We start from the raw sequence: 24,290 nt of genomic DNA, 5'->3' as shown, positions 1-24,290 counted from the left end.
GCACGCATGCCCTCCCCTCCGCTGACTACATCCTCCTGGGGGACCTCAACTTCCACCTGGAGAACAACAACGACCGCAACACCATCACCCTGCTCGACAACCTCGCCAACCTCGGACTCAAGCAGCTGGTGTCCACCCCCACCCACCTCGCCGGACACACACTCGACGCCGTCTTCTCATCCAGCAAACACATCGCCTTCGGCCATGCCACTGGACTCCACTGGACGGACCACAGCTGCGTCCACTTCACCTTCAGCAGAACGACGATCCACCACCACCAGCAACAGGTTGCTCGAAGAAGCTGGAACAAGATCACAGTCGACCAGCTCGCCGCTTCCCTGAGCCAGCACCCTCCCGACAGCTCAGCGAACCCCAGCCAGGCCGCCGACAACCTCACGAAGTGGATCAGCAGCTGCGCGGACGAACTCGCCCCACTAAGGACCCCGCCCAGCAGACCCGGTAGCAAGAAAGCCCCATGGTTCACCGACGAACTCAAGAGCTCCAAGAAGAATTGCCGAGCCCTCGAGAAAGCCTGGAGAAGGGAACCAACACCGGACAACATGACCACCCTCAAGCTTGCCACCCGGAAACACCACCAACTGATCCACGCCACCAAGAAAACTGCTTTCAAGGACCGGCTGGACAACAACGCACACAACTGCAAGGAACTCTTCAACATCGTGAAAGAGCTCTCCAACCCCAACGCCGGACACAACGACATCACCCCATCGCAAGACCTCTGCAACTCCCTCGCCTCCTACTTCCACAACAAGATCGCGGACATACACAACAGCTTCAGCGCTCAACCGACGCTCGCCATGACCGAACCACCGCCCACCACCACCATCCGCACCTGGACTCCGATCAACACCAAAGACACCGTCCGCATGATGAACTCCATCCACTCCGGATCTCCAACCGACCCCTGCCCTCACCACGTCTTCAACAAGGCCGACGCTGTCATCGCACCCCACCTGCGGGACATCATCAACACCTCCTTTGACACCGCTACCTTCCCGGAGAGCTGGAAGCACGCAGAACTCAGCGCCCTGCTAAAGAAACCTACTGCGGACCCCACCGAACTCAAGAATTACCGCCCCATCTCGCTCCTCCCGTTCCCAGCCAAAGTCATCGAGAAGACCGTCAACAAACAGCTGGCCGCCTTCCTCGAGACGAATGGATCCCTCGACCCCTCACAGTCTGGCTTCCGAGCCAACCACAGCACCGAGACCGCCCTCATCACTGCCACCGATGACATCCGAGCCCTGATGGACAACGGAGAAACAGTGGCCCTCATCCTCCTAGACCTCTCCGCGGCATTCGACACTGTCTGCCACCGCACCCTAGTGCAGCGCCTCAGCAATGTCGGAATCCAGGAGAAGGCTCTGGAAAGGATCATCTCCTTCCTCGCTGGAAGAACACAGAGAGTCCGCTTACCACCGTACAAGTCAGAGGCCACCGAAGTCATCTGGGGCGTCCCTCAAGGATCGTCGCTGAGCCCCACCCTCTTCAACGTCTACATGAGCCCCCTTGCGGCCATCGCACGCCAACACAACCTCAACATCATCTCCTACGCTGACGACACCCAGCTGATCCTCTCCCTGACCAACGACCCCGCCGCCGCCAGAGCCAACCTTCACGAAGGGATGAAAGACGTAGCCGAGTGGATGACGACCAGCCGCCTGAAACTGAACTCAGACAAGACGGAAGTCCTCATCCTGGGTTCCTCGCCCTCCGCCTGGGACAACTCCTGGTGGCCCCCCGCCCTGGGCACCGCACCCAAACCAACAGACTACGCACGCAACCTGGGCTTCATCTTGGACTCCTCCCTCACCATGACCAGACAAGTCAACGCCGTCTCCTCGTCATGCTTCAATATCCTGCGCATGCTACGGAAGATCTTCCGGTGGATCCCCACCGAGACCAGGAAGACGGTCACCCAGGCCCTCGTCACCAGCCGACTGGACTACGGCAACGCCCTCTACGCCGGAACCACCGCGAAGCTCCAGAAGAGACTCCAGCGGATCCAGAACGCCTCAGCCAGACTCATCCTCGACATCCCACGACACAGCCACATCTCCGGACATCTGAGAGACCTGCATTGGCTCCCCGTCAACAAAAGAATCACCTTCCGTCTCCTCACCCACGCACACAAAGCCCTACACGATCAAGGCCCGAGCTACCTCAACAACCGTGTCAACTTCTACACTCCCAAACGCCAACTCCGATCAGCCAGTCACGCCCTCGCCGCCGTCCCCCGCATCCGAAAAACGACTACAGGAGGAAGGTCCTTCTCCTACCTGGCCGCCAAGACCTGGAACTCCCTCCCGACCGACCTGCGCCTGACCCAAGACCACCTCTCGTTCAGGAAGAAGCTCAAGACCTGGCTCTTCGAGCAGTAGCAGCACACACCCCCACCCAAGCGCCTTGAGACCCTCCGGGTAAGTAGTGCGCTCTATAAATATCTGTGATTGATTGATTGATTGATTGACATCATGGCACATGACATTGCACGTGGCATCACAGGAATTGACACCACGGGAAGCGGCATCACAAGAAGTGACATCAGATCTTAAGCCCTCACATATATGTTTAACAGGTCTAGCATGAGTACATTTGAGCACATTTCGAGTATACATGCAAACCCTCTTGATTTAGGAAGAAGATTGACACTTTTGTAAACTACACATAAAAAATGTTACCTTTTGTCAGCGTAAAGCTTCCTTTACCCAAGAACTGAACAAACAAAAAACAAACTCTACCACCAGCCTACTTGACTAGGTATAATACTCCATATGCAGTACATTTCCATGTAGATGTGATTACTTTAGCTCGCTGCACTCTCCAAAAGTGAGACCACTCTCCTATGCGCAGTATTCTTACACAGCCTTACCCACCTGAACTCATTTTCAGAGATTGGGGCACAGTTGTTGCTAACAGACCATGAGCCAAAGCAAGAGCAAAAGACAGAAAGTGAATAAAGGAGGGAGACAAGAAAAAACAATGATATAGGTGGTAAAAGGGAATGAAAAAACAACCTGCAAGATTAAGCAATTTTAGGGTAGTGAAAGAAATAGGTTATGACAACCTAGACATTCAGCAATAGAACCCTAAGAAAAGGTTTGGGGCTCTGCATTTATGTTTTTACAAGTTACACACTGCCCCCCCCAAATGTCACCTCCACATTTAGCAACAGGCATCTCTCATGTTTCTATTGTTGGCATAACTATATCTAAACCACCCTCACATTTACCATTGCAACCTGACAGCTCACCCTTGAATCAGAATGCCCACACCAAGAATGGGCCATAAATTTCCAGATCAAAATAAGTGTAAGCTGCACAGTAACCAAGGATGAAATGGAAATGGTGACAAAGGTAACTCACAAGAAAAAGGAACAAGCAATTCCAATCCCAGCTAGCACTTTCAAGAAAATATTGGCCTTCCGAAGGAAATATGACTAGTTTGCATAGAAAAATACTAGATGTAGGAACAGTGAGAGACACCACAAACTATTGCCAGTAATCAGAATCTAGACTAAGCAATGTCATTGAAAACACATTTATTAAAAGATTATTGATGCTACCGAGAAGTGCTCATACCCTATTCTGCCACATGGAATTGGGTTTAGAATTAGAATTCATAGAGGACCATAAAGGTAGTGCCCCCTTGTTCCTATGGGCCAAGATTTGGATTTCAGATGACTTAAATGTGATGTTATCAAAGACTTTTTAAATTCAGATAATGTTTTAAACATCCACTGGTTTCATTATCTGAGGAGAAAATATCATGAGATAGGTCTAGAACATTTTTTTGAAAACCCTGAAAGAACTCCCCAAAATGCCAAAATTATTTTCAAACAGGCATACCGTACCAGGGGTAATATGGGTATTTGTCATCAATATGTCTCTTTGGGAGAGCCCCGCTTGTTTCCTGCCCCTCCACAATTTTATTTAACTTTCTCTGTAAAGTCCCAGTTTCAATTTGATCTAACATGGTTCTGTTTATGCACTGTGCACTTTTTGCTGGCTTTTCCATGCCAAGGAGAGTGGTCAGCCATGCTCATGCCCTGTCCAAGTGATAACTCCTCAAGCCAAAGCACTATGCACTTTTTACTATTCTGCATATTGTATAAATCAGAGAGAACTTGGGGGTTCACTACAATGGTAGAGGGACCGCCACCGCCAGGCCAGTGGTAGGGTCCCTCCGCCATCTGGCTCCCATTTCCCCACGCCACATTAGGATGGCAGGGGGAATCGCTTACAGACAACGGCGGTCTCAAAGACCGCCTTCCACGCTTCTACCACAGCAATCGTCACGATTGCCTGGTGGAGCAGTCAGCATGTGTGAAATGGCGGAGGTGCCAAGCAGGCACCGCCCGCCGGATTGCAATGTTAGCGTCATCCCGCTTTTCCATTGCGGTTCCATCGCTATGGAAAAGCTGGCGGAGGCTGGGTTCTGGGACCTGTTGCGGGCCCCCTCTGTGTGGGGGGAAGGTCAATGTGCACTGCGGGGGGTATCTGTGCTACCCCCCTACATTTCCATGCACAAGGTAGCAGGCAATTCACTATGTGCCATTTGTGCATTGCGGAAGGTGCTGCTGCCAGCAGCACTGTCCGCAATGATCAGCGGTCTGGCTGTGCCCGCCATAGTGGCGGGCACATCCTAATACACTGAGCGGGACTGCCGCCTTCCCGACGGCCGGTCCCAGTTCTGCAGCGTTGGCGGTCGTAATGAACCCCTTGGTTCCTGCTGCCTCTACTAAGGAATATTCATCCTTGTTCTTATATCAAGAGTTTTAAATGTTTACAGTCATTGGCTACTGATGAAATTTGCATTGCAGTAGCTAATTACATAAAAGGCTCTATTACGATTATAAAGCACTATAAGTAAATCTGTACAAAGATTATTAGGGTAACAGTTTGTTGCTCAAACTTACCTTCTGCAAAAGTGTTTTTACATTTTTTGTGTGAATTTTGTGTGTTTTGTATTTTATTGTTTTGACTCTGCGATACTTTGTATGGTTCTCTGAACCTAAAGTTACTTATAATTGACTTGACTTGGCTTGACTACTAGACTATGCTCGCTAATAAGACCTCTGTATATTCTAGACATATTACACTGCCAACATGGTGCGCCAGAGACGGTCTACTTGACCTACTTTTTTAAAGTAGCACTGACCTCTGGGCTCACCTATTCACTGTAACCTCATACTGAAGGTGCCAGCCCTAGGTAATCACGCATGATCTTTCATATGTAAATAAAACAAACAATTTTATTTTGTATATATGTGTGCATATCACATTGAACATGCACTTGAGACTGTACCCTACTAGGTATGTTTCTTGTACCAGGTATTTTTGATACCCATCTAGTGCCCCATGAGCCTGTTCATGGGAGGGGAGGAGCACCTGCAGTCAAACATTCCTCAAGGTCTCTCTCTCGCCCTGGATACTACCTCACCGCGGAGATCCAGGGCGAGAGAGCGACCTTGAAGAATGTTTGACTACAGTTGATCCTCCCTTCCCGTAACCAGGCACATGGGGTACTAGATGGGTATCAAAGATAACTGGTACAAGAATCATACCTAGTAGGGTACAGTCTCAAGTGCATGTTCAATGCAATATGCACACATATATACAAAAAATAATTGTTCGTTTTATTTACATATCTTCAACATTAAGAGTGGTTTAGTGATCTTCTTAGGTCCTGATGAGAAGCCAGAGGATGGCTTCGAAACATGTAGACTGAGGTGGGGACAGCACATTGTAGCCCGTTACCTCTATTTCCCGATTTTAATAATACCAGCTAGTAGGGACATTAAAATTGATTTTTCCGCATAGACGCATAGCTCCTGCATCTTCGTTGGTCGTAGCACACCCCGTCCAGCAGCGGGGCGGGAAGAACCCGATGATGAAGCATGCCACCAAGGGTCTTTTTGGTGGGTGAGGGTTATTTTAACAAAGCTTTGTGCTCTCCCAGAGAATAGGAGTGACACGCCTTTAGGTCATCGGAAGGAAACTCTTTTGATATCTACAAGGATGGATGTTTTTGTTTAACTCATGCTTATTTGAGGAGGATTTATCCACCTCTTCTAATTCTTCACTCCTCCCTTTTGTTTTGTGTATGCTTCAACAGTCAGCCACTCTCTAACCTGATGCTCGAAGAATTAAAATAAAACATTGACCTTTGATGTGAAATAGGAGAAATAAATAGATGTCTATTTGATGACTGAATTGCACAAAGTGAATGCAGAAAACCTGTGTGCTGCCCATGTCATGTAATGTAATGTAAAGGTGTCTTGTAAAGCGCATGTATCACCCCGCCATGGGGTATCTCAGCACTGTAGACTGCTGGGGAACCCGTCCTGGCTTTCCCTCTGAGATGGTCCCTGCTGGGTATCTCCAAGGTGAAACCAGGCATACCCGGCGTATGTGGGGGGCCGTTGTGGAGATAAGGCAAGCTAATGCCCAGAGTTGCCGAGTATGATCCCTGGTTAGAGTAGGCACCGAGGCGAGAATTATCGAGTCCGCTTACCCTGGTTCACGACCCTGCCGCATCGGGAACTGAACCCTGGTCCCGGGCCGTCCTCTCCTTCCGGGTCTGCCGCCTCTAACCAGTGAGCCACACCACACCATGACCCCCGTATGCCAGATGGCGCAGCAGTGATTATTGAGGGCTGTTGCCCTGGTGCTTTGCTCTACTGAGAAGAAGGCCGCTGCACTATGCAATGCTGTGACCTGAAGGGGACGTTTCCTGTGTGTACTGTCACAAACCCCATATGTCAGGAGAGGGGCTGTGTTGAAGTGATAGTCTGTTGCCCTGGAGCAGCCTGCAGCTTTGAAGAAGAATCAAGCAATTACTTACGTAAGAAGAGCAATGATTCAAGCACCGAACAATCCAGGAGAACCCAAAACCTTCCGCCAGATTCAAGGAGGCCTAAGACATAGGCAGAGGAGCATGTGGACACCTGCAGGCTCCACTGTAGCATCCAGGCTTCTGCTCACTACCGGACCGCAAACACGTGACAGAGCACTCTGACACTCCACTCTAGCAAAGGCGAGTAAGACTGAATACTGGGCTTGCTCTGACTGACACACTACAGTGCGGAGGCACTTTGACTTTCTCCAAGCCATGGAACTTCTAAGACTTCAAATCACTAGCAGGCCTAGCTGGAAAGCAGCGTCACATAAATTGGGAATAACCTCGATCCTTTTACAGGGAATTGGAACTCGACAGCTGATTTAAGGAAAGATATCGTGCCTGCCTTTAGAAGACTGTGTATATTATTTGCACACAACATATGTGGGTGGATGTACAGGAATGCCAATGCACTACCAATGTTAAACCCACCTGAAGGACAGTAACTCAAGGCAGCGAATGGGCTGCCTTGTGTATTCCTCCCCACCCCCAAAGCCATGCAAAACCTATCCAATGAGTCTATTTACTCTTTGTATGTGTGCTGCAGAATGCAGTATACATTATACATGCAAAGAGAAAATAATGAGGAGAAATGGATAGATTTCTCCTTGTTACTCCAGCCTCAGGTAGACTCACCAAATTGGTGCAAACCTATGTTTACAAGTCTGTGTAAATATGGGTTTGCACCAAAATACATTGATGGATGCACACCACCCATGTAATGCCTACCTGACGTAAGGCAACGCAAGGCCGGACGATGTGCTGTCTTGCATTTGTTTTCTTTTTTTTTTAACAAACCCACACAAACGCGTTGTGTGTGGTACTGTAAATCCCAAAATAACTCTGAAGGTTAATGCACTTGGTGGAAAGATCTGTGTTTTGTCTAGCCTCAGTTTTGACTCAAAGTAGCATAGAGGATTAATGTGTCTCCGTCAAAACACATCATGTAACATGCAAATGACCGATTTCATTTTATGTAGATAGGTAAGTGGGTTGCTGCTTTCAACACAGAGATCCTTATGTTACTTGCAGTTACATTGCAATCCTTCTAGTGAGCTATGAAAGATATGTGACTTCTACACCTTGCTACCCCCACTGTTTTATGTAACTAACCCTGTACATTGATTTACAAACATATACAATTATTGTATATGTAATATGTATGTGTGATGTAGAGCACAATGACACCCTGCATTGTGATAGATCGCTATACAAGAAAAAATAGTGGTATTTAATTTATTTTCAATGCCTCCTCATGTGTAGTAAGTGCTATATAAATGCACTTTAGTTTGTGTAAATACTGGGAAAGATCAACACATCTGACATTCTTACAGTGCATGCATATCTCCTTAACAGAGCCTGAACAAAGTGAAAAGCTACCTCTCTTAAGTATGTGTGAAGTGCTAACTAAGAGGCCCATTAGGATGGCGGACGGAAACGGGTTCCGTCCATCATGGTCGCGGCAAAAATACTCCCGACTGCACCGCGGATAATTTGGAGAAGCGATTAGGATATTTCTGTCATCACACACCGACCGCGGCGGACAGATCACATCAAAGACCGCCGTAAGCGGACGGTACCATAGAAACACCGTCCGCCGCGGACGCATTGACCGCGGAAACAGACCCAACCGCCGCCAGACCTGCGGAGGGTCCGGCCGCACGATTAGGATAACCCCACCATCCCAACGTAACTCACCACCTTCCGCGACCGCCACGGAAAAAAAGCACCGACAAATGGAGCATGACTGCGGAAGGACCAAACGAACATCACCCCTGCCGTCAAATCGATTAAAAAATGGCGGACGGAAGTAAATAGAAAACACAAAAAGCAGGACACACACCCACCTGAAACACCTACCCCCAACAACTACCCACGTGAGGGTGGGGGTGGGTGGGGGGGGCTTTCCAGCACTACAACTATCAACAGGCCTCCATGTCCACAGGGATGGTGGGGGTGGGTGGGTGAGAGTCCAGCACTACAACTCCCAACAGGCCTCCATGTCCACAGGGAGGGTGGGGGTGGGTGGGGGGTGGGTCCAACACTACAACTCCCAACAGGCCCCATGTCCACAGGGAGGGTGGGGGTCTGGCTAGAACTCCCAACAGGCTCCCATGTCCACAGGGAGTGTGGGTGGGTGGGGGTATGGGTCCAGCACTACAACTCCCAACAGGCCTCCATGTCCACAGGGAGGGTAGGGGTGGGTGGGTGAGAATCCAGCACTACAACTCCCAACAGGCATCCATGTCCACAGGGAGGGTGGGAGTGGGTGGGGGTAGTCCAGCACTACAACTCCCAACAGGCCCCCATGTCCACAGGGAGGGTGGGGCGGGGTCCAGCACTACAACTCCCAACAGGCCTCCATGTCCACAGGGAGGGTAGGGGTGGGTGGGTGAGAATCCAGCACTACAACTTCCAACAGGCATCCATGTCCACAGGGAGGGTGGGAGTGGGTGGGGGTAGTCCAGCACTACAACTCCCAACAGGCCCCCATGTCCACAGGGAGGGTGGAGGTGGATCCAGCACTACAACTCCCAACAGGCCTCCATATCCACAGAGAGGGTGGGGGTGGGAGGGGGCGTCTAGCAGTACAACTCCCAACAGGCCCCCATGTCCACAAGGAGGGTATGGGTGGGGGGGTCCAGCACTACAACTCCCAACCGACCCCCATGTCCCATCCCAGAGCAAGATAGAGTCCGCCCACCATTTGCTGACCTGTGCATCTTCCCCTTCAAACTTACAGGTAATTAGCCATCTTCACAGGGGCACCATCCAATAGCAGGACCAGACAACACATATCCAAGTATTGTCTCCCCACCTCCATACCACCATAATGCCCAGTACTGTCTACCACACCAACATGATGATAACAACAACCATGTCCTGATTCCCAAACAAACCTGTGATGTCCACAGCATTGACTCTTAAATTCTTGTCCTTCAGGTGATCGCAACTTGACAGGCGAAACCAGCAACCGCCAGCACCAGTCGCCCCCTCACAGCCACGACTCTCCGGTGAAGATTCCATGGACACCTCGGGTGCAGAGGACGATGCTGGCCCAAACACACTCCCAGGGCCATCAAGCTCCCAGGACATCCCTGCCTCCACCACCTTGGCCAGTGTAACAACACCAATACCTACCATTGTGAGCTGTGCAGCTACCACCACCAACCCCACCAGGTCAGGAAACTGAATCAAACCATTCACACAACAACGTACTGCAACATCCCACATCTCACAATCATCTCAAAGTAAGCAGATCACGGGACACACATCAGGGAGCATTGCTCGTATACCATGTCCCACACCCATGTGCAAACAGAACATAACAGGCAGCATTCACACACCACATCCACCCATCACCAACAGACATACGTCACACATTGAACAGAAGCACAAGAGGTAGTTACTCAAGTTCAAGGAAAGTAGCGAGCAATGAGCTGACGCCTCTGGTCCACACCTTCTTCCTCCCCACTATCCTCATCACTGGACATGGGTGGTATGGGAGGCGGAGCAACCTGTTGGTCTGTAGGGTCCATGATCAGTTCAATATTCTTGCGTAAGGCCAGGTTGTGGAGCATGCAGCAGGCAACCACGATTTTGCATACTTTGCCGGGTGAGTATGGCAGGGCCCCTCCGGTTCTATCCAGGCAGCGAAACCTAGACTTCAGCAGTCCAAATGTACGTTCCACCACCCGACTAGGCATGAGCGGGAAATCCGTTACGCCCGCGGATTTTGCGGATTTTTGGGAAATCCGCAATCCGCGAATTTTCCCACAAAATCCGCAAAAAAAAATCCGCGGACGTAACGGATTCAAAAGTTGAACCCCCACTCATGTAATTATTTTACAATGGCGCCAGCAAGCTGCCAGCGCCGTTGTAAAATAGTTACAAAGTTAGCTTGCACAGGAACCACTAGATAAAACGAAGCAGGTGCTGCTTTATTTTATCTAAGTGCTTCCTGTGCAAGCTAACTTTGTAACTATTTTACAACGGCGCTGGCAGCTTGCTGGCGCCATTGTAAAATAGTTACAGCTCACTCAAGGGACCCCTGCGCCCTTCGGGGCGATTGCATAGTAACACACACATGGTCGCTCGAACTAGCTGATGCTCAAATTCAGTGACTCATTCATTAGCCCAAAAACAATCGTGAGCGTCGTCGAGGTTGGACAGGTGTGCCTTCTTCCCAAATCTACCATGGAAAATCAGCTGTGATGCTGGATAGACTTTGCATCCTTGACTTTCACGAGCGCAATGCCCGTGCTGTTCCTGTGACCAGGAGCTTCTTTCTCTTCATCTGCTGAACTGATCTTTCTCTGACCTTTTATACACACAAGAGGCACATACATGAGTAGGCACATTGTGTTCACACGGGTTTCTGCAAGTTCGCGAGCGTTTTGTACAATTTCGCAATTTGCGAAATTGTACAAAACGCTCGCGAACTTGCAGAAACCCGTGCGAACACACACAAAAAAATCCGCGAGGATTCGCGGATTTTGCGGATTTTCGCAATCCGCAAATTCACAAATCCGCAAATTCGCGGATTGCCAATCCGCAAAATCCGCCCATGCCTACACCCGACGTGTCTTCCCATGGGCCTCATTATAGCGCATTTCACCTGGGGTAGTAGGATTCCGTAGGGGGCTTAGCAGCCACAGGTGGTTTGGGTATGCAGAATCACCTAGGTGGGGGGATGTCAGACACATACATCATTACCAGGATTGGTGTGAACAGCATAGCACACATACAACACAGTAGTCATCACAGCACACTCACCTACAAGCCACGCACGTTCTTGACGCAGATTAGCCATCAGTTGGGGGATAATGCTGCTCCGCATGATGTGGGAGTCATGTGTGGACCCAGGAAATCTGGCACACACATGGGAGATGATGTTGTCAGCCAGGCACACCACTTGCACATTGATAGAATGGTAGTGCTTCTGATTGCGATAGATGGGTTCACGTGCCTGGGGTCGAATCAGACCAATATGTGTGTCTTCAATGGAACCCACTATGTGTCAAATCTGGCCCAGGGCCAAGAAGTCACCTTTCACTGCAGCCAGCTCTGCCGGACGTGGGAAATGGATGTAATCATCCTTGTAACGCATCATGGCTTGCAGCACAACCCGCAGTACCATGCTGAACATGGATTGGGACATCCCCCGGCATGACCAACTGTGTACTAGAAAGTGCCTGTCGCGAAGGAGTGAACTGCCGCCATCACCTTTGCTGTGGGTGTAATTGCTCCTGGATATGGCCTGTGTGGCTGCAGATGAGGTGCCAATTGGGCTACAAGGTCCTGCAATGTCGGTCGGTCAAGCCAGAATTTGCGGAATACCTCCTCTTCAACCATGTCCTCCAGCACAGTGTAAGGTCGATGGACATTTGGAGTCCTCCTGTGTGGTAGTAGATGGGAGCAGATGTCAATTGACCAACACCGCACAGCTGTGCCACACTATCACATCTTGACCAACACAATACAAATAATACATGTTGCAGACACTGATTGTAAGTGTGACGTGACAGAAATATAAGGCACTAGAGCTAACTACACACACAATGTTCACCCACAAACAACATCCTGTGTGCAAACATGTCCAATGGTACTTACACACATGTTGAAAGAACAGCCAACATCACATGACTGAGGGCCCATGTCTGGACAAGCATCCCCACAGACACACATGGACGTGCACACACAACACAAACATGGAACACACCCTCCTTGTCTTCATGCACCCATGACCCCACCTACAATGCTGTGCATCCTCAAATGACAGGCATGGACATACAGCAGGGGACACACAGACGCAAACACAGAATGCATGTATACCCCCATCATTGCTACTTGCACACACTAACCACACACTCACGACTGCTTCAAAATGTGGGTACACAGCCTTAATGTACTGTGTAGATGTGTACAATTAAAAAACGTGGGAGCTCAAAACCAAGACATCACCACATAGCCATGCACATCTGACGCAACTTGGGCTCACATCAATGGCCTTTGTTAACCACTGGCGAGGTCAATAGTATGACCACACATGCAACTAATGGGCATAATGAGACACATGGACACGGGCCATTGACATGACATAATGATTCTTGACCCATTCCGGACATGGCCTGACACACATGTACCCCTATAAACTTTACATGTGTGCGGAGACATGCAGTGTGTGTACCAACCTTCCGCCAACACAGAAGATGATCCTTGATACTACAATTGTGCGTAACATGTGCTGCATGGTCAAGGACCATCACGGTCACACCCCGCCAACCGCATGTGCGCACAACCGCGATGGTGCATCTTTTGAAAATTATCACTCACTGGCATTGCAATGGCGGAGCACGCATTCCGCGGGGGCGGGGCAGGCTAACACATACACTTGAATGTGCAAGTCGAAATGGCAGTTGGTATCCCCCCTTTCAGTCACATAGCAGCACCCACCGCAGACCGCCTGGTGCGGGCGGTCACCCACCGCGGGGTGTGGGCGGTCACCCACCGGCCGCACCTGGCGGTGGGTGACCGGCCATGGCCATCCATGCCAGGGTAACATCAATACACAGGGCGGTCACCCACTGCCCGCACCCGGCGGTGGGTGACCGTCCACACCCGGCGTTCTGCCGTGGGTGCAGCTGTGTGACTGAAAGGGGGGATACCAACTGCCATTTCCACTTGCACATTCAAGTGTATGTGTTAGCCTGCCCCGCCCCGCGGAATGCGTGCTCCGCCATTGCAATGCCAATGAGTGATGATTTTGAAAAGATGCACCACCGCATTAGTGCGCACATGCGGTTGGCGGGGTGTGACCGTGATGGTCCTGGCACATTTAGCCAATGGAAACAGGTAAAGCAGGATGCGTAAGCGATTTCAAAAATAGCAGAAGCTGTGCACTGCCACAGCAGGGCCAGTCATTGGCTCATTTTTAATGAGGCAGCCCGGGAAAACCAATTGCTGCAGACGTGTGCCACTGATATCAGCTCAAGGCCCTATAAATGTATAAATTTCAGCAGCACACATCCACTGCTTCCAGCCACTGCTGCCTGCACCCCTCACCTCTACCTCCTGCTGCTGCTGAGCAATCCACCAACTGCTGCCTGCACCCATCACCTCTACCTGCGGCTGCTGAGCAATCCACCAACTGCTGCCTGCACCCATCACCTCTACCTGCTGCTGCTGAGCACTCCAACAACTGCTGCTGTTGTGCCACAGTCCTGGACTTTGCCATGCTAAGAGTTCGAGAGATCCAGTCTTGTCCCTTCACCGCAGCGGAGCTGGAGGTCCTTGTGGACGGTGTGCTCCGCCACTATGAATGGCTCTACGGTGCCCCCGGACAGGTGGTAAGTGCCGTGGGGGACATGCTGGTGTGCATGAGGTGGTCACTGACTCCTGGCTTCTGCAATCTTGGCGGTGTGCTATGGGATCTTCACATGTGTTGAACTGTGCATGGCTGCTGAAAGATATGTGTTGCTCCTATCTGTGTGAATGGCCAAATGTCCACTGACTTGCCCCCTCTTGTCTACCATTGTGGTAGGTCAAGCTGCACCTTCGCAAGGCCGTGTGGAGGACCATAGCAGGTGATGTACGGGCAGTGGAGGTGTGCAATAGGCGACACACACACTGCCACAAGCGGTGGGACGACATCTCCAGGCTCAGCAAGAATGTGGCAGAGATGACAATGGGGATAATTCCAAGATCAGGCCGGCTTGCACGACGTTCCATCACCCCTCTAATGCTCTGTATCATAGCTGTGACACATCCTGACCTGTCCGCCCAGTTGAGAGGGGAGCAGCAGCAAACTAGCGGTAAGCAGACTAAATGGGTTTGTGACTTATGAGTGCATGCATGTATTGCTGCTCAGACACAGTAGTGACATCCGTGGTGTGTATGTTGTGCTGCAATTGCATGTTGGTGCCATTAGCGGAGTGAGCGTTAGCATCCATGTCAGCCAGGTGGACATACCAGTTGCATTGTAGTGCAGGGTCCCAGGACATGCCGTTGAGGTCTGTGGTCCCAAGGCATCACATGTGTGGTGGTCAGCATGCACTTGCCCTGTTTGTTTGATGTACATGTTTCACAGGCACCCCCGGTTCTATGACATGAGGATGTCTGGTAGGGGTGGTTCGTGTGCAGGATGGGTGCTACATGTTGGTCAGCAGTGAAGGAAGTTTTGATTTTGTAATTTGCAGTACGTGACTGTCGCACTTAGGTATACCTCTTTTCTCTCTCTTTCAGCTTTGGCCGAGGGCACTGACCCACAAACGACGGAGCTTAGTGGTGGCAATGCATCCGAATCCGAGATCACACACAGCAGACTGAGACTGAAGAGAGCAGCCCCGGAGAGGGGGACAGAACTGTCCCTGAGGGCTCACATGTGGAGACACCATCGTCCTCATCTTCAGACAGTGGTGGTGAGTCAGCACTGTTGGTAGACACAGGAAGTGGGCAATCTACACCTTCAGTCGTTACACAGCACACTGGGCCCACACTGCCACCAACTGCAACAAGTAGTGCTTGTGCTCGCCAGAGTAGGGGGAGCAGAGTAGCCTTCGGTGCAGGCTCCGCTGCCCCTGCCCCTGTGACACAAACTGCCCTTTGTGCTGAGGCAGTTGATCTGCTGCGACTGCTGTGTGTAGGGCAGACCAACATGATCAATGCATTCCAAGACCACAATAGGAAGTTGGGGCAGGTGGTAGCATTCATGGAGGGGATGCATGGCGATGTTGCTGGTCTCCACAGAACAGTTCAGTCATTATCGAACACAGTGTCTGCAGCCATTCAACAGTCGCATGGACAAGGTTCTACTTCAGTTCCCCCATCCACACCACTTGATGTCTCAGGGGAGAGTGACATTTCTGACCAGGCCTCATTTTCTGGGTATTGCACTAGAAGCAGGCACAGGCAGCAAGGCAGGGCACGGAGGCCACAGACACCATCCCCTAGGACAGGGAAATCTTTCACAGAACACGACATCAGCTACCCTGGAGTTGACACACAGGATCCTCAAGTGGTGTTGGGGGACAGGGATTCATATGTAACACAGGCATCCCCCTCAAAAGGTACTCCCAAGGCAAGGGCACCTCCCAAGGACAGGGGCACTCCCAAGGACAAGGACATTACAAAGGACAGGGCAACTCCCAAGGCCAGGGACACTCCCAAGGACAAGGACACTACCAAGGACAGGGCACCTCCCAAGGCCAGGGAAACTCCCAAGGACAAGGACACTCACAAGGACACTACCAAGGACAGGGCACCTCCCAAGGCCAGGGACACTACCAAGGACAAGGACACTACAAAGGACATGGCACCTCCCAAGGCCAGGGACACTCCCAAGGACAATGACACTGCAAAGGAAAGGGCACCTCCCAAGGCCAGGGACACTCCCAAAGACAAGGACACTACAAAGGACAGGGCAACTCCCAAGGCCAGGGACACTCCCAAGGACAAGGACACTACAAAGGACAGGGCACCTCCCAAGGCCAGGGACACTCCCAAGGACAAGGACACTACAAAGGAAAGGGCACCTCCCAAGGCCAGGGACACTACCAAGGACAAGGACACTACAAAGGAAAGGGCAACTCCCAGGGACAGAGCACCGCCCACGGATAAGGCACATTCCAAAGACAAGACACCTCCTAGGACCAAGGTGTCTCCCATGGCCAAGGAACCTCCCAGTGTCAAGGCTTCTCCCATTCACAGGTCATCCACCAAGGACAGGCATACATCCCCCCTGTGTCCCCTGAAGCTGGTGCTGTTGAAGGAACGTACACCACATGTGTCAGAGGTGGAGTCCCCCCATACCTCTACTCCCATCCACACCCCGGTGAAGCAGAGGAAGGAGTACACTGTTGTTGCATCCCCCATTACACATGATACAGAGGGCAGAAGGCAGGGCCATAGCAAGCATCAAGCAGGGTCCAGCATGTTCCCAGAGAGCAGACCCACACCAGCATATAATCCACCTTTGATGGGTGATGTTTCAGATGAGCCCGCACCACTTACCAGTCCAGTCATGTCCAGGGTGCCCTTACATATCCCAAAGAAACGGAGACACACACCAGTGACACCTGACCACCCCAATGTCACTCCAGTACAGCTGTCCCCAGCTCCCAAAGCCACCCTGCCTCCTGGCCCATACAGCCCTGTGGCTCATCATTTCAGTGGTCCTAGTGGGACAGCTGCAGTTCACTCTCATGTGTTAGATAGTGGCACTGTGTCTGTTGTTCGCTGTCATGCCTCATGTAGTAGCACTGTGTCAGTTGTGCCCTCTCCTGTTTAAGGTATTGCCACTGTGTGTGTCCGCCACTCTCATGTCTCAGATGCTGGCATGGTATTTGTTGGTCACGGTACAGGGACATGTCCTGGCAGTGTGTCTGGGTCTATGGCTCATGTGTCAGTCACTAGATCTGTGGCTGTGTCTCACACTCCTGTATCTGGTGCTGGCAGTGTGTCTGGGTCTATGGCTCATGTGTCAGTCACTACATCTGTGGCTGTGTCTCACACTCCTGTTTCTGGTGCAGGCAGTGTGTCTGGGTCTATGGCTCATGTGTCAGTCACTAGAGCTGTGGCTGTGTCTCACACGCCTGTTTCTGGTGCTGCCAGTGGGTCTGGGTCTATGGCTCATGTGTCAGTCACTAGATCTGAGGCTCTGTCTCACACTCCTGTTTCTGGTGCTGCCAGTGGGTCTGGGTCTATGGCTCATGTGTCAGTCACTAGAGCTGTGATGTGTCTCACACTCCTGTTTCTGGTGCTGGCAGTGTGTCTGGGTCTATGGCTCAAGTGTCAGTCACTGGATCTGTGGCTGTGTCTCACACTCCTGTTTCTAGTGCTGGCAGTGTGTCTGGGTCTATGGCTCATGTGTCAGTCACTGGTACTGTGGCTGTATCTCCCAATCCCGTATCAGATCCTACCACTGTATCCGAAGCTACTAGGTCAATCAGTCCACCTGATTCTGTGCTGTGAGGTGCAGTTCCCATCACTCACATGTCATTGTACTTGGTGTCTGGATTGTCCATTGTGACCACCCTTGCATTCTTAATGTCCATGGGACGGGGCGCATGACACACGTCCTTGTGCTGCCTCAGATGCACCTGCTCTGTTCTGTGCCATGGCCTGTTGATGCACTTAGCCCCTCCTATGTGCTGCCTCAGATGTACCTGCTCTGTTCTCTGCCATGGACTGTTGATGCACTTAGCCCCTCTCATGTGCTGCCTCAGATGTACCTGTTCTTTGCCATGGACTGTTGATGCTCTGTGGCCCTTTCATGTGCTGTATAAGATGTACCTGTTCTTTGCCATGGACTGTTGATGTTCTGTGCCCCTCTCATGTGCTGCTTCAGATGTACCTGTTCTTTGCCATGGACTGGTGATGCTGTGTGCCCCTCTCATGTGCTGCATCAGATGTGCCTGTTCTGTGCCATGGACTGTTGATGCTCTGTGCCCCTCTCATGTGCTGCCTCAGATGTACCTGCTCTGTTCTGTGCCATGGCCTGTTGATGCTCGTTGCACCTCTCATGTGCTGCCTCAGATGTACCTGTTCTTTGCCATGGACTGTTGATGCTCGTTGCCCCTCTCATGTGCTGCATCAGATGTACCTGTTCTTTGCCATGGACTTTTGATGCTCTGTGCCCCTCTCATGTGCTGCTTCAGATGTGCCTGTTCTTTGCCATGGACTGTTGATGCTCGTTGCACCTCTCATGTGCTGCATCAGATGTACCTGTTCTTTGCCATGGACTGTTGATGCTCTGTGCCCCTCTCATGTGCTGCTTCAGATGTACCTGTTCTTTGCCATGAACTGCTGATGCACTTAGCCCCTCTCATGTGCTGCCTCAGATGTACCTGCTCTGTTCTTTGCCATGGGCTGTTGATGCACTTAGCCCCTCTCATGTGCTGCATCAGATGTACCTGTTCTGTGCCATGGACTGTTAATGCTCTGTGCCCCTCTCATGTGCTGCATTATATGTACCTGTTCTTTGCCATGGACTGTTGATGCTCTGTGCCCCTCTCATGTGCTGCATCAGATGTACCTGTTCTTTGCCATAGACTGTTGATGCTCTGTGGCCCTCTCATGTGCTGCCTCAGAGGTACCTGCTCTGTTCTTTGCCATGGCCTGTTGATGCACTTAGCCCCTCTCATGTGCTGCATCAGATGTACCTGTTCTGTGCCATGGACTGTTAATGCTCTGTGCCCCTCTCATGTGCTGCATTATATGTACCTGTTCTTTGCCATGGACTGTTGATGCTCTGTGCCCCTCTCATGTGCTGCATCAGATGTACCTGTTCTTTGCCATTAACTGCTGATGCACTTAGCCCCTCTCATGTGCTGCCTCAGATGTACCTGCTCTGTTCTTTGCCATGGGCTGTTGATGCACTTAGCCCCTCTCATGTGCTGCATCAGATGTACCTGTTCTGTGCCATGGAGTGTTAATGCTCTGTGCCCCTCTCATGTGCTGCATTATATGTACCTGTTCTTTGCCATGGACTGTTGATGCTCTGTGCCCCTCTCATGTGCTGCATCAGATGTACCTGTTCTTTGCCATGGACTGTTGATGCTCTGTGCCCCTCTCATGTGCTGCTTCAGATGTACCTGTTCTTTGCCATGGACTGGTGATGCTGTGTGCCCCTCTCATGTGCTGCATCAGATGTGCCTGTTCTGTGCCATGGACTGTTGATGCTCTGTGCCCCTCTCATGTGCTGCCTCAGATGTACCTGCTCTGTTCCGAGCCATGGCCTGTTGATGCACTTCGCACCTCTCATGTGCTGCCTCAGATGTACCTGTTCTTTGCCATGGACTGTTGATGCTCGTTGCCCCTCTCATGTGCTGCATCAGATGTACCTGTTCTTTGCCATGGACGTTTGATGCTCTGTGCCCCTCTCATGTGCTGAATCAGATGTGCCTGTTCTTTGCCATGGACTGTTGATGCTCGTTGCACCTCTCATGTGCTGCCTCAGATGTACCTGTTCTTTGCCATGGACTGTTGATGCTCTGTGCCCCTCTCATGTGCTGCTTCAGATGTACCTGTTCTTTGCCATGAACTGCTGATGCACTTAGCCCCTCTCATGTGCTGCCTCAGATATACCTGCTCTGTTCTTTGCCATGGGCTGTTGATGCACTTAGCCCCTCTCATGTGCTGCATCAGATGTACCTGTTCTGTGCCATGGACTGTTAATGCTCTGTGCCCCTCTCATGTGCTGCATTATTTTTACCTGTTCTTTGCCATGGACTGTTGATGCTCTGTGCCCCTCTCATGTGCTGCATCAGATGTACCTGTTCTTTGCCATAGACTGTTGATGCTCTGTGGCCCTCTCATGTGCTGCCTCAGATGTATCTGCTCTGTTCTTTGCCATGGCCTGTTGATGCACTTAGCCCCTCTCATGTGCTGCCTCAGATGTACCTGTTCTGTTCAATCCAGTGCCCATGCTCCTGGCTACTCTAGGAGTCAACCCCTATTATGTGCAATAAAGTACGTTATTCCTGTGTATTGGTTTCGCTGTGTCATTCCTGGTTGTCTCCTTGCATTGTTGATATATTGGTGCTGTCGTAAATGCTGTGTCCCCAACATGCCCCTCCCCATCCCCACGTCACAGCCCCGGCAGGTACTCCCCTTCCGACAGCGGTTGTTGTGTTTGCGTACCTGCGTCGTCGTCGGCGACGGTTCATGACTTGCTGGTGGTGGACCACGAAGAGGAGCGGAAATGCGTGTAGAGCTGGGTCCATGACGGCGATCTGCCTGTGGTGGGTATCTCTGCAATGTTTTGCCTCTCCGCTGTGGTTAATCCACCGTGTTCAGGCTGGTGGTTTTTCCGCTGCGATTTGCTGTGTCTTTTCCGCCATCGTGATTACGTGGACGGTCGGGGACGCCATTCCGTACGGCAGTGTCTCTGGATTGGTTACGTCCACTGCGGGGTCGGGTGTATTTACTCGGCGGTGCATATTCTTCCGCGGCGTATGGAAATTTGACAGTGCTTCCCATCCTAATATGGCGGACGGACTGGCCGCGGCTGGCGGACTGTAAAAAGGCATTTTCCGCCTACTCCAGGCCGGCGGTCGTCCTTCCGTCCGCCATCCTAATCGACCCCAAGGTGTGAGCCTTTGTTTCCCCTCTGCTTCATTTGCATCAGGTGTGAGGCTCCTAACTGCTCTCAGCCAGGAGACTCGAACAAAAGGAAGACCCCTCAAATTTGGCCTTTGTTATTGGCCCAGCTGGAGTCTGAAATAAGAGAGCTCCCCTCCGCCTGCCCATTGTTGCGAATGGAAAGCAGTCAACAGGCAGCCGCTGCAGAATATGTCCCGGTATTTGAAAATTATACCGGGACGAGTTGAGCACATTATTCACTGTGCCCAACTTCTTGGCAAGGTTCACCCTGTGAAAATAGTGGGTGGATGAAGTCCACCCGCGTGTACCCCCGGCTTGTGCCCTAGATACAGACAATACTAATCAGAACAATTTTGTAAACAACTCTCAACCTTAATAACCCTATCCCAAACATTGTGGGTTACAGTCTCCCCTATTTAACCCCCCCCCCCCCCCTTACCCCTCCTTTAGCTTGCACTTCAGGCTTCTAGCGGTCACTTCAAAGACCCACCACAAAATACGACAACACAATCGTAACTTCACCAAAATCACCCTTGCATCACCCTTGCTTCAAAACTACAGATAAGCAACTTATTTATCTTCTCAAATATAAAACAAACCTTGCAGCAGAAAGACCCGAATCCCAGAAATGCCCAATCTGTCTGTATCGAGTCAACTTTATTACCAGTCATTCTGACTCTCATGACCCTCATTTCACAGATATGGCTGAGAACTTTATTCAGGCAGTCATTGCAAAGGTGGAGAAGTAGGCGTCAGTCTCACTAAGGCACTTAGAGCCATCCATGCTCACTTCCTCTCTTGAATGTTTTTCCACCTCAATCATCGAACTGTTTGAAGACAACACTGTGACCTTCCATCACCCTCTGCGCTTGAATGCCACTTTCTTAGACCACCTGATCAATGTCCTTAAATCATTTGAACTTTGATCTAAAATAAACTACAGAACAACCATTTCTTTCAGCGTTTATCTGAGCGCTCACTGGTCACTAGTACACCCTGTCCACCACGCACCATCCTCGGAACTAACGTAACCTAATAATGGAATTCAACACACTGTTCCAGTCCCTGTCCGGAATCAGGGGCACTAGAACTGTGTGCCAATGGAGGACCATATCATGCAGAAGTGTTGACTTAATTAAGCAGCAAGAAATGACAAATTATGGCTCACAATGCAGCACATTCTGTTGTAGTATTATTTTGACATTTTAATTAAATGTAATACTGTATGTTATGTTATGTTATATTAATTTATAGAGCGCGTGTATACCCGTAGGTGTCTTGGCGCTATGGACAGCAGGGGGGGGGGGTCTGCACTAGCGGCTAGTTCTGGAATGCCCAGGTCTTCGGGCCTTTCCTAAAGGCGATGACAGTGGGGGCGTTTCTAAGCTAAAAAGGAAGTGAGTTCCAGACCTTGGAGGTATAGAAGTGGAAACTACGCCCGCCCCATTGCACAGTGAGGATTTTTGGTACTTGCAGAAGTTTTGTGCCAGAGGAACGGAGGTGTCTGGGAGGTTCATACCAAAACAACAGTTTCTGAAGAAAGATGGGCCCTTTTTTGATCAGGGCTTTGTAGGCTAAAGACAGTGCCTTGAATTTGATCTGTTGCTCCACTGGGAGCCAATGCAGCTTTCGAATTTTGGCTGTGACTGAGTTGTTTCTAGGGATATTGAGTAGAAGTCGTGCCGCTGAGTTCTGCACACTTGGGAGTTTTTTTAAGCAAGGTTTCTGTGCATTTCCCAATAATCCATTGCAATAATCCACTTAGACTGGATTAAGGCTGTTACTACCGTTTTTCTAGATCCTGCCGGAATGTATGAAAGAATCATCCTAATCTTTTTGATGAGAAAATGACTGGCTGACACAGTAGCATTGGTGTGTTGAGTAAGAGGGAGTTTATGATCCAGCCACCCCCCCAGGTTCTTGGCTTTCGCCGCCGGTGTTGGGGGTTCACCCATCTCCACTGGCCACCAAAGGTTGCCCCAGCTCATCTCTGTTTTATCAGAGTTTATTTTGAGGTAATAGGTGTTCATCCAATGTTTGATGGTGTGCATTCAGATTTTGGAATTGTGCAGTGGGAGGTGTCTCGTTTTTATGTACTGTTACGACAATCTGAGTGTCGTCAGCATAAGACGTGAGGCAGAAGCCAAAGCTCTGAATTAATGGGGCCAGCTCTGAGACATAACCGTTAAAGAGTGAAGGGCTTAAAGAAGAGCCCTGAGACACTCTACAGGGGAGGGGAGGGTGTAAGAGTCTGAATGGAAGGCATCAATCTGGACCGTGAGTCTTCTGTCTTTAAGGAAGGAGGATAGCAAAGCCAGTGCTGCGCCCCGATCCCTATTCCCTCGAGCCGCTCATGCAAGAGAGAATGGTCAACTGTATCAAAGGCGGCTGACAGATCGAGGAGTATCAGCATGGCTGTGCCACCCAGATCCATCACCACCCTAATCTCTTCTGTAGCTTTGATCAGAGCTGTCTCAGTGCTATGTTCGCGGCGAAAGCCAAACTGAATTGGGTAAATTGAGAATTCATAATTTTGTCAATTATTTTGGCTGGTAGTGGTAGACGGTAATTATTGGGGTCCGAAGGCTCCAACGAAGGTTTTTTCAGTAAAGGTAGGATGGAGGTATCTATCTAGATGGAGGGAAAGGATCCGGAAATGAACATGGAGTTAATGATTTCTGTGAGACCTGGACTGACTAGGTCGGCCATTTCTTTAAGAATTTTTGGTGGACAGGGGTCAGTGAGGGAACCCGATTTAGATTCTTGAATATATCTGGCTACAGTATCAGAAGAGATGGGTGAGAATGCGAGCAGCGTGTTGGCGTTGTTCTCTCTGCAGGTGGACTCCATAAAGTTGTTAAAGATATTCATCACTTTTGTTTTAAAGGCGGCTGCAATGTTGTCACATAACTCTTGCTTGCTCTTGATCCCTGGAATCGTTGGCGTGGTGAGTTTGTTCACCACTAGGAAAAGTTCCTTGGATGAGTTTTTTGCTTCCTTAATTTGTCTGGTATAAAACTCTATTTTGCTGGCTATTAGATGGTCTTTGTATTGGGATAGGGCTGTTTTATTGATAATTTTCTCGTTTGGGAAGTAGATGGCCTGCCAGCATCTTTATAGTTGTCGGCAGATCTGTTTTTCTTTCCGAAGATCTTCGGTAAACCAGGGTGCTGAGGGGTTTCGCCTATTTCCTGAGGTTTTTTTAATAGGAGGCGACGGTATTAAAGGCGTCATTTAGCCATTTAGGATATTTCGAGGCTGAGACT

The sequence above is a fragment of the Lissotriton vulgaris genome, chromosome 5 (assembly GCF_964263255.1).
Source record: "Lissotriton vulgaris chromosome 5, aLisVul1.2, whole genome shotgun sequence".
Taxonomy (NCBI): Eukaryota; Metazoa; Chordata; class Amphibia; order Caudata; family Salamandridae; genus Lissotriton; species Lissotriton vulgaris.
Note: the sequence above shows the minus strand (reverse complement) of the source record.